Source organism: Sorex fumeus, unplaced genomic scaffold, assembly GCF_029834395.1.
Source record: "Sorex fumeus unplaced genomic scaffold, SorFum_2.1 ptg000034l, whole genome shotgun sequence".
Classification (NCBI taxonomy): Eukaryota; Metazoa; Chordata; class Mammalia; order Eulipotyphla; family Soricidae; genus Sorex; species Sorex fumeus.
The window spans coordinates 36001669-36014074 of record NW_026606091.1 but is presented as its reverse complement, the minus strand read 5'-3'; the positions used below and the strand labels follow the sequence as shown (position 1 = coordinate 36014074).

At 40.7% G+C, this 12406-nt stretch overlaps 1 pseudogene; it reads right to left on the bottom strand.

Annotated features, from left to right (window-relative positions):
- Window positions 1-7744: 7744 nt before the first annotated feature.
- Window positions 7745-7887, bottom strand: LOC130026670 (uncharacterized; annotated as a pseudogene).
- Between the last annotated feature and the right edge of the window lie 4519 nt (window positions 7888-12406).

The window sequence follows — 12406 nt, the reverse complement described above, 5'->3', positions numbered from 1 at the left end:
AGCTCAAAGTGTAGTGGAGGATGTACTATTTAAGCAACATGGAAGTGTTGCCTTGTATACTTCTTTCCTTGTATTCAGAAACAGGGCATCTAACCATATGGACACAGACAGAGAAGTGCGCACACATGTGCACACACGCACACGCACACACACACACACACACACACACACACACGAAAAGAGCTTCTCTTTATAGACACTGCATTCCCCAAGAGACAACCTGCTCCTCATCCCCACCTCTCTTTTTCTACCTACTTGGTAGAAAACAGGCCATGCAGGGAGGCAGATGGTCTGTATGGTGAAAATTTGGTCAAAATGGTATGTGGGGGACTTAGGTCTTTTTTTTTTTTGGCTTTAAATATTTGCTGACTTCTGGGCTACCTAGAAATGATCAAACTCAACACCAAACACCAAGCTATTATATTACATTTACAAATAGTCTAAATTCCCATTTCTGGGAAAACAAAAAAGTAAAGGAACCTATTTAAATTAGATATTGAATTAAATTAAATATTGGGGCAAGAGTAATTAATTAGAACTCCCAAATGGAAAAATAGTACAAAAATCACAACAGGAATTGAGACAGAATGAGAGTACAGCATTCACTAAACTCGGCTTTCTCTAAAGAAAAATTAGATTTAATCATTTAAGAAGTGTTGAGTGTTTATAAGTAGTTTTTTGAAATAGAAATATAGCAATTTGGGGGCCAGAGCCATAGTACAGTGGGTGGGGCGTTTGGCTTGCATTCGGCCAACCCAGGTTCAATCCCTGGCATCCCATATGGTCCCCCAAGCACTGCCGGGAGTAATTCCTGAGTGCAGAGCCAGGAGTAATCCCTGAGTATTGGGTGTGACGCAAAAAGCAATATATATGTATATGTATATATATAGATATATTTTTTTTTAAATGGGAGAAAAGAGAAACCCTTTTTTTACAGAGATTATTTTCTAGCAGTACAAAATAGTAAGATAAAAAAAAACATGGGCTGGGGCTGGAGTGATAGTACAGTGGGTAGCGCATTTGCCTTACTCACAGCTGACCCGGGTTCAATTCCCAGCATCCCATATTGTCCCAAGAGCACTACCAGGAGTAATTCCTGAGTGCAGAGCCAGGAATAACCCCTGTGAATCAGCAGGTGTGACCCAAAAAGCAAAAAATAGAAAAAAGAAAGAAAGAAAGAAAGAAAGAAAGAAAGAAAGAAAGAAAGAAAGAAAGAAAGAAAGAAAGAAACATGGCTAAAACTAAAATATGGCTAACTGAATGGGAAAAAAATATTTGCATTCAACACATCAGATAAAGATTTAATACTCGGGTTATACAGAGCACTTCACAAAAGGAACAACAAAAAATGGGGAGAGTAAATGAATCGACACTTTTCAGAGGAAGATAGTGGGATGGTCAGTAGGCACATAAAAAAAAATGCTCAGCATCACTTATCATCAGAGAAATCCAAATCAAGAAAATGAGATACCATTTCACACCAGTGAGAATGGTGTATATCAAAAATAGTAGGAAAAATCTGTGTTGAAGGGATGTAGTGAGAAAGGGAACTCTTATCTATTGCTGGTGAGAAAGTTGTCTGGTACAACCCCTGCGGAAAACAGTATGGAGAATTCTCAGTAAATTTAGTACTGAGCTGTCATATAACCCAGCAATATCACTTTTGGGCATGTACTCCAGGGCTTAAAAATTCTCTCTCATGAGGCAGCTTTCATAATTCCCAAAAGTAGAGAGAGAGAAAGAAGGGAATTTTCTGCCATAGAGGCAGGGAGTGGGGTCAGGTGGGGTAGTGGGAGGGATACTGGGAACATTGGTGGTAGAAAATATACACTTGTGGAGGGATGGGTGTTCAATCATTTTATGACTGAAACTCAAAACTTTTAATCATGAAAGCTTTGTAACTGTATCTCACAGTGATTCAATTTAAAAAAAGGAAAAAACCTCTCTTTCAAAAGGACATATGCACACCAATATTTATTTCTAAACTCAGCACAGAAATCAACCTAGATGTTCAACAACAGATAAATAAATTATAATGACATATATAATTTATTATATGTCTACTGGTGTCTACTTGAGTGTGTCAAGTAGACTACATATATATATAGACACACTCAAGTAGACACCCGTAACAGACTGGAGCGATAGCACAGCAGGTAGAGAGTTTGCCTTGCACGCGGCCGACATGGGTTTGATTTGTCTGTCCCTCTCAGACAGCCCAGCAAACTACCGAGAGTAGCTTGCCTGCATGGCAAAGCCTGGCAAGCTCCCCATGACGTAGTCGATATGCTAAAAATAGTAACAACAAATCTCACAATGGAGTTGTTACTGGTGTCTGCTCAAGCAAGTCAATGAAAAACGGGAGGACAGTTACATCTTCCAGTATGTAGGCGTTACACCCACCAACTGCCCCCGGCTGTGTAATCCCATCAACAGCCAAGACCCAGAGACTATAAAACCCTGCTCCCCGAAGAAAACAGCACGGAGTCCCCTGCTGCCACACCTGGCTGTCCTCACAGGGTCCCCTTGGAGGAGGATGGGTTGAGTTTCCCTCCCCACCCTGAGCAGAGTCCTGGCAGCTGAAGACCTCTGGTTCCAGCCACAGCCGTGCTTAAGACCACTCTTCACACATTTGGACGAGCCTCATGAATGAATGAACTGGCAGAGGAACCCAGGTGTGCAGGACCTGGGGCATAGATCTCCAAGACTGCTCAGATTGGGACTGGGCCTCCTCCACCCAGATCCTCCATCTTCCAGTATGTAGACATCACACCCACCAAATGCCCCTGATGCCATGTAATCCCATCAACAGCCAAAATCCAGAGACTATAAAACCCTGCTCCCAGAAGCACACGGCCGCATTTGTGGCTGAGCGACACTTTATTATCTAGTTCTTACTCTAGAGATCCTGGCAGGCTACCAAAAGTATCCTGCCCACACAGCAGAATCTGGCAAACTCCCCATGGCGTATTCAATATGCCAAAAACCAGTAAGAATTATGGGTCTCTTTTCTCCTGACCCCTGAAAGAGCCTCAAATGTGGCACTTTTTAAAATCTCAGGGCTAGGAGGAAGGAGACATGACTGGGGCCTGCTCGAGGAAATCGTTGAACAACAGGATGACAGTGATACAGTGAGTGATAGAGTACTGGGTGAGGAAATGTATTGTTGTAAAAGGGGGGTGACTAGATCACCCTTGACCCTAGTGATTAGAGAAAAGGACAGAGAAGGAAATAAATCAGGGAGGGATGGGGGGAGAAGAGAACAGAATGTAATGGGTGAACAGGCACCAGGACTTCAGCTATAATGGTGATATGGGTGACTGGTATAGCCACATATTCAAAACACAGACTTAAGAACACTGAAAACATGAGATCTAAACTGCAACCATTGAAACCCTGTAATATGCCTGTCAAATTGACAGGTGGGGATGGATTTGGGGAGGGAATATGGGAATGGTGTTGAAATATTACGTGCCTAAAACTCAACTACCAATAGCTTTATAAATAACAGTTCTTTAATTTAAAATTAATTAAAATAATAAGACAATAAAACTAAATGGACAGTAGTATGTTTTCTTAAATCTATGAAAGCAAAATAAAATAGGGAAGGCTAAATCATTATATACAAGGAAAAAATCCAGAAAACTTTGACTATTAACTCTCCCTCAAAGGCAGACTCCAGCAACGCTTGAAAGAGGTATGAATAAACCTTTGTTGTGACAGACACACAGATGAGCCTGAGAGAAATTTTCTCAAATCTGTTCTCATTAGGACACATTCTTTCCTAATTGCCAAAGTATACATAGAATATTCTAGATCTTTATAAATGTTTGGTTATTTCAGTAGGAATCAATGTCCTGGAAGTCTTCTGAATTGGCAACCATAGACTCCTAGACAGAAGTCAGGACGAAATGACAAGAGGCATGGACTGTGGTCACTCAGTGCTTTTCCTTCACTTCTCTGCATATTGGAGCAGGAGGGAGGTTACTTATAATCTTGACGTTCTCCTTTAAAGCTACTTCTTAAAGAGAGAAACTGAGGAGAAACTACAGAAATAAGTAATAAAAGAACTGCATGGAATAAATTTTTAGAATAATTCTAAACTCAGAGCTAGGAGGCAGGGAGACAGCTTCAAGGACTAAAGCTTATGTTTCGCAAACATAATGCCCTGATTTTGATCCTTAACACTATATTCCCACCATCAACCCTTGTAGCACTTAGCATGTAGCCCTCATGACCCCCAAATCTGAAACATGCAGCACTGCACTACCAGGTTCTAGTACTAAACTGTCACACCAGCAACGTAATGAGAACAGTCCTTGGATTTGAGCAACACTGGAGAAGGGACAAAAAAATATACCTAATATGTTAAAACTCCAGTTTCACTAACTTGTTTTCACATCTTTTTGTGTTATCCTTTGTTTGAGGAACACAGGTAGAGGTACTCAGGGTTTACTGCTGGCTCTGAGCTTTGGGATCTCTCCTGGTATGCCAGGAAACCAAAAGGAGTGCTGAGATAGAATTTGGGTTATCCACGTACAAGGCAAACACCCAACACACTGTACTATTTCTCCAGCCCTACAATCTTTAACAAGTGCTTAACCTGTGTGTATCTGTCTCTTTCTGTCTGATATTAGCATCTACTGAGTGTGTTTTATACATTAGACTCTTTTCAATAAGGACACATAAGGATCCTAAATCATGCATTACAATTCAGTGAAGTGCCTAGCATTATCTTCATTTTACAGATGAGGAAACAAACACATGAATCATAAAATGGTTTTTAATTCCTACACAAGTTCAGTGATCATTGCAACTAAATAGTAACCTCCTTCAGTGACTATACCTTGTGAGGATTGAGCAAGTAGTATATGAATGTACTTAAGATTTATGCTTGGATGCTGAAAGTAGACTATAGACCTAACATGATTTCCAATCAATTCCTCTTTTGCAAACCACAGCACCCAAAAGGAGAGAAAGAACAAAAAGGAGTGCCCTGCCACAGAGGAGACAAGGTGGGATGGGGGGGGGGGGGGTTGGGGGTGGAAGGGATACTGGGATTAGTGGTGGTGGAGAATGGGCACTGGTGGAGGGATGGGTACTCGATCATTGTATAACTGAAACCCAAGCACAAAAATTTGTAAGTCTACAACTGTACCTCATGGTGTCTCACTAATAAAAATTTTTAAAAAATTAAATAAAATAAAATTTATGTACAGATAACAAAATAAAAAAAAAAGATTTGTGCTTGGTCATCCAAAAGAACAAAAGCAACTAGTGTTGGCATGAATGTGGGGAGAAAGGGACTCTCCTTCACTGCTGGTGGGAATGCCAACTGGTTAAGCCCTTTTGGAAAACAGTATGGACAATTCTCAAAAAATTATAAATTGACCATTTGACCCAGCAATACCCCTTCTGGGAATATATCCCAGAGAGGCAAAAAGAGAAATGTAGAAATGACATCTGCACTTGTATGTTCATTGCTGCACCATTTACAATAGCCAAAATCTGGGAAAAAAAACTAATGTCTAGGAACAGATGAGTGGTTAAAGAAACTTTGGTACATCTACACAATTTAGAAAAGATGAAGTCATGAAATTTGCATGTAAGTGGATCAACATGGAAAGTATCATGTTAAGTGAAATGAGATGAAAAGAGAGGGACAGACATAAAAAGATTGCACTCATCTGTGGAATTTAAAGTAACAGAATAGGAGACTAACACCCAAGAATAGTAGAGATAAGACCAGGAGGTTTACCACATGGCTTGGAAGCCAGCCTCACATTCTGGCGGAAAAGGCAGCTCAGTTAGAGAAGGGAACACCAAGTAAAGGGTGTTGGGAGGACCCGCTTGGGTTGGGAGATGTGTGCCAAAAGTAGACTATAGACCAAACACAATGCCTCTATTGCAAAGTACAATACCCAAAAGGAAAGAGAACAAAAGGGAATGCACTTCCACAGAGGCAGGGTGGGGTGGGAGGAGGAGGTGGAGGGGGGGATAGGGATACTGGGATCACTGGAAGTGGAAAATGGGCACTGGTGGAGGGATGGCTACTAGATCATTGTATGACTGAAATGCAAGCATGAAAGTTTGTAAGTATGTAACTGTACCTCATGGTGATTCATTAATAATAATAAAAAAAATTTGTGCTTGGAATATTTTTCGGGATTTTGGGAGGAATCATGGATACAACTGAAAGATCAGAACTGTGACGTTCCATAAGCAGTATGGTTAATTAATGAAAATTAGAAAGTTTTAGGTCTTCTACACTAAGTCAAGAGAAGCAAGAGGTGGGAACAAATGTTGGGAAATCAATGAGACACCATAGCTGTGGTTTATGTGAGAAGAGAGAATGTTCTAAGAGATTATGATGACGTGGAGAATGAAAAAAGAAAAGAAGTGTATGGTGATTATTCTCACAGGCAGTTCAGTTGAAAAAGAGATTTCAGGATAGTTCCTTGAAATGCAGTGGGTGAGGAAAATATCACTCTAAAAACTAGTGGCAGAGGTGGGGTTAAGAGTGAATGTGGGCTTTCAAAAAAAGTTGGTGCATTATCTTGAAGTCACCTTAAATTTTAAAAGAAACTAAGACACGGTAGCCAGACGAAAGATGAGCAGAAAGACACCTCATGGATACATGAGAATAGACATGGAAACAGTGCTGTTCATTCAAAGAGAAAATCAGAAATGGAATCTCTTACAGCAAACCTCTGCTTTTGTGTTTTCTCCAAAAAATAACAATTTGTTGGCCTCTATTACTTAATAATACATTTTAATACTTTCTTTTTATGGGAGTAGCAGAGCTTTGTGAAAGATTAAGAATTTTTTATGCACACTTCTAAATAATTATGGGAAGTAATTTGTTTCAATGGATTCTGGTATTTGAGTCTTTATCTTGAAAAGAGAAAAGAACTGCCTGTCTATTAAAGTGATTTCTCAGCAATAATAACTAAAAAAGACAACATGGGGAAAAAGCTTTCACAATCTCTTATCTGGTCATTCTGTTGAACTGTTCAAATTATAAGAACTTGTGTCTGAGTTCTTAAATTTGAAAAATGTACAAAATAAACTTTCCTCTCTCCCCAGAAATGATGTGATATTATCTCTGCTGGAGGAGAGATTGGGAAGGTTTAGAACATTCTTTAGACTTTTCAATTGATGTCAAATCAAATGCCTTCTCATGTCAGGAAGCTCATTTGCCACACTCTAGGCCTGCCACAGTCCAATATGCTGAAATTCTCATCAGTTGTTCATCTCCATGGGATGCTCTATGCCACTAGACATTAACTGTTGAACTGCCAGTCAGCTACCTCTGTAAAACCTTTTCTTAGCCACTCAGTAGAGTGATATGGGAAACAATTCCCTTTTCAAAAAATGCCTGAAATGATTTAATATCTAATATTTCAACAAAAGTTGAAGAAATGGAGGAAAAGGTGAGAAATCACTCTGAGTGAAAAACCCTCTTGTGCCTGAAGAGCACTCAACACACCAAACCTTAAAAAGGCAGTATAAACCAAGAGAGCAAATGGCAACCTTCCTGTCCAGTACTTTCTTGGTGGCATAGCACTAGAGAGTCATCAAAACCTCCTGGTTTCTCAGACTCTTCAAATATAAAATCAAGATATAATACCGGGACTGGAGCGATAGCACAGCAGGTAGGGCATTTGCCTTGCATGCAGACGATTCCCAGCATCCCATTTGGTCCCCTGAGCACTGCCAGGAGTAATTCCTGAGTGCAGAGCCAGCAGTAACCCCTGTACATCGCTGGGTGTGACCCAAAAAGAAAAAACAAAGCATACAATACTTATTTCACAATATTGCTACTGGAAAAAATATATATATAATAGAATGCTACACTTGATCTTAGCCAAAAGGCCGAGAAGCGAAGGTACTGGTAGAGGGACAAAGCCACACGGGTTCCGGGGCCGAGATCGCCAAGCCTACTCTGACTGGGGCCGAGCATCCTCCACCCAGATCCTCCAAATTCCAGTAGGCGGGAGTCACACCCACCAACTGGCCCCCTGGCGCCGTGTAATCCCATCAGCGGCCAAGACTCAAAGACTATAAAAACTAGCTCCTGGAAGAAAACAGTGCAGTCTCCTGCCCCCGTGCCTGGCTGTCCTCACCGGGCCCCTGGAGGGTAGCGGGTTGAGCTTTCCTCCCCGCCCTGACCAGGGCTCCGGCAGCCGAAGACCTCCAGGACCAGCCACCACCATGCTGAGACCACTCTCCGCACACATGAAGGTACTGGCAGAGGGACAAAGCCACGCGGGTTCTGGAGCTGAGATCTCCAAGCCTACTCAGATTGGGGCCGAGCATCCTCCACTCAGATCCTCCAAATTCAAGTAGGCGGGGGTCACACCCACCAACTGGCCCCCTGGCGCCGTGTAATCCCATCAGCGGCCGAGACTCAGAGACTATAAAAACCAGCTCCCAATACCGCGCGGCCACGACATCTTATTATGACATCTTATTATCTCATTCCTACTTTGGACAAACTGGCAGGCTACCGAATGTAGCCTGCCCACATGGCAGAGTCTGGCAAACTCCCCGTGGCGTTCCCAATATGCCAAATACTGGTAACAATGATGGGTCTCATTCTCCTAAAGAGCCTTGAATATAATCTCAGGGCTAGGATGAAGGAGACGTTACTGGGGCCAGCTCGAGGCAATCAACGAATAACAGGATGATTTGTTATTTGTGATAATAGAATAATATTTAAGTATCCAAGAAAATGTTAGCACCTAGTTCCCTCCTGGTTATGAGTTTAGCCTCCAATACTTCCTCAATTATCAGAATCTACTTCTCTCTATATTCCTACCTTTATGGAGGTCATAGGATCACATATAAAATTAACAATATTTCACTATGATTCTCTTAGGGTTCATTTGTTTGTTGGTTTTATATTTATTGTGCCTTACACTGGATAGTTAATGAATGCCCCTGTACCAGCTTAATTCAAAGAAAAAGAGTATCACAAGGAATCACTTTCCAAGACAACCCGGAGACCAGGCAGGTGGTTGAAGCATTAAGAAGCATAGGGAACCATAGAAGTGATGTAGGTAGATGAAAGGCAGGTGTGGTATGATCCTTCATCTTTGGTTTGTACCTATATATTTCTGGGTTTTAATTTTTGGTTATATTTATCATCTAATCATTAAGAAATTTACTAGATCATTCAGTAGCACATCTTTGTGACAGCAGAAAAATTCTAGATTCCCACATGTCACAGGAAAAGGCAAAAAAATAGGAGGTATCACTAAGGAACATTGTCTACTAAGTGAAAAAGTTAAGGTGTTAGGCTAACTGTAGTGCCTAAAGCTTCATAAATCCAGACCTATAATGTTTAATGTTCAAAACTCCCTTGAAACCTACATAAATGTCTATTTTCCAGACCCATCCAATAATCCCTTTGAAGTGGCCATTATTTCTTTTTTTTGTTGGGGGTGGAATGCAGGCACACCCAGCAGTATTCAGGGATTACTCCTGTTTCTACACTAAGGGATCGTTCCAGGGTTCCAGGAATGAACCCTGGGTTGGCTGCATGCAAGGCAAGTGCCTTACCTCCTGCACTATTTCTCTGACTTCCTATGTGGCCATATTATAACAATGTTTTCTTATCTTTAGGATAGCTATGGATTCATAATTAAGACGGTCATTACTATGAATGATGTACTGATTACCGATGTAGAAATGTACTGATCACTCTTACGAAAATTTGTTCAAATAAAACTAGATTAAAACAGGACTTGTAAAACATGTTACACATATGTCAGACTGTGTTGGAAGTTCCCCCACATTACAACCACTTTGTTTTGTTTTCTCCTCTTCTGTTTCCAGGTCAAAGAAGTTTCCAACTTTTTAATTTCTTAAGAACAAGTACATAACACAGTTCCAGGAATAAGTACTTCCAAAATGCCTCAGCATTAGATTATTATACTCAAGAAAACTCAAAATAGGCACAGAACTCAATTTGTCAAATTTATTTTTTAATCTTTATGGATCACTATATAGTTGGCAGACACCATTCTGTCAGAAACAGAGATAAACAAGACAACTTTCCGGTCCTCAAGGAAATTACAGTCTGCTGGGGAACATTGTCCTGCTATAGCCTATATACGAAGTATCATGATAGAGGACACATGCTTTAGTAGAGGTGCCAGGTGCTTTGAGGGCACAGGATGTCAGCAACTGAAATGGATCTTTAAGACTAATGGAGACAGCTTAGTTGGTACAGTGCATGGCTTGCTAGTGTTTCGATTCCCAGTACTACCCCACATGCCAAGTACTATCAGACTACTCTGATGTTTGGAATTCCCAGCAGCAGAACAAAGTGTGTGATCTCCAGCACACCACCACTAAGTGTGTGAGAAACACAGCTGAACTGTGCGACCCTCAACAAGCACTGCAACTGAGAGTCTGAGCCCCACCACAAGTCTGCAGACACTGGAGAGCATTGCAGTCTGACACTCAAATGTGCAACACCTGTTCTTGCAAAAACAAAGGTGGGAAGGCAGGGAGAAAAGATAATAAAATATAACCAGATACTTTTTGTTAATTTAATTTTATTTTTATGAAGTTGTTCATGATAATTTATTACATTTAATAGTCCAACACCAATTCCACACCATTACACCTTCACACCACCATATTTTGAATCTTTCCACCCTGACACCCAAATCCTGCTCCCAGGAAGAACCTAAATAATTTATTTTGTGTTCCTTGTTATGAGTAACCCACTAAAAATGATCCAAAAAATTTCCTTAGAGAAAAGTGTGTGAAGATTGTTGTATTTCACCTTGGATTCATTAATTCCTTGTATAAGAGATTACTAACATGTTATTAAAGGTCTTATACATATATATAAATATTTTCCCCAAGATTGGTTGCCTTCTACTTTACACCCCACTGAATGTGGTGTGTGACTCTTGGTATATCAGTGGTATAGAATATGAGATGTCACTCTAGGAATCCTAAAATTTTAAATACTGTTAAACAGCTGAGGTTAATTTAATTTATTTTTTTAACAGGATGGTGACTTTGGGGTCCAGAGGCAACCCTGTGGCATGTCACTCTGTATTGTTGTCTTCAGAGAGATTTATTTTTGAGTCTCTGTATCATGGCCATTAATGAGCTTATATGGCACAAGAGGCAGTTCCTGTGAGTGATTACCAGTCTACCAAAAGCACAGGGAGATAGGGAAAGGTCACCCATTCCCAACTCTGTGCGAGCCCTGAGATATCAGTCACAAGTCCTGCATATGTGAGTTTTTCAGCAGATTCACTCATTGATGAGGCTCATCTAGCCAAGCCTGTGGATGTTGGTTGAGAGCATGGCGGTGATTGAGTTCTGGGGGCTCTTTTTGGGCAGTTCCCCTCCAGGTTACTCAAGAAGAGACAGCCTGGTGCTGCCTCTGGAAGCATCTCTGAGGCATGTCACTCTGTGTTGCTCTCTTCTGAGAGGTTTATTTGTGAGTCTCTAACTAGATACTTTTTGAAATAAAAGGAAAATGGAGAATGGTAGAACATGCCAAATAGAATATGCACAGCACACAAAAGTGTAGAGGAGTTTGTGGACTGAAGAATAACAAGGTTTCAAGTTGGGTTTCCCAAAAAGTGGAATGAAAAATAAGAGTTTAGGAGCAAGTAATTATCTTAAAGATAATAACCAAACATTATGACAGGGACAGAAAAAAAGAAGACAAAGGAAAATTGATATAAGGTGATGTGATGCATAACAATGTCTGTATTGCTTCACAGGCAAACACACAGAGCTCATCACTCAGCAGGAGTTAAGTTTGTTCCTCTTCTAATGAGCCATATTTATACACTGTCCACAAATGAGAAAAGGGGAAAAATAAAACCTCTCAGTTTTCTTACAGTACAAGTTCTCTTTGTGGTGGATCAGCATGTTCCTTCATAGCTGATCCAGAATGCAGATACAACCCTGGGGTCTTATACTAACCCAGGTCTAAAAGTACAGGTGCTGTGTCAACCAATAAAGAAAAAGAATGATGCAGCTAGAGACTCAGAAACTATTATGAATAAAAAGTAGAACGTACGGAAAAAAAAAGAGAAGGCAATATGCAGATGAAATAGCAGAGGTAACTTTGTGAAAGTCTTTGTGTGTTCCAAAAAAAAAAAATGTGGGGACTTGCCTCATGCGTTCAGTGGTCAGGCCACTTCACCACCCTGAACCGAGGTGGAGGCAGGCTGGTAAGTGATCAATCGCTGCTTATTCCAATTTCTAGTTCACTCTTCTCCCCACAAGCTAGTCTCCCCCTGATTCATATTCTTGTCTCTTCCTCTTCCTTTCTGAGTCTCACAGCCTTAGTTATAGAGAACAATCACCAAGGGTTGGGGTAGCAATTACACATAGGTGAGATAGCACAATCAACATATGGAAA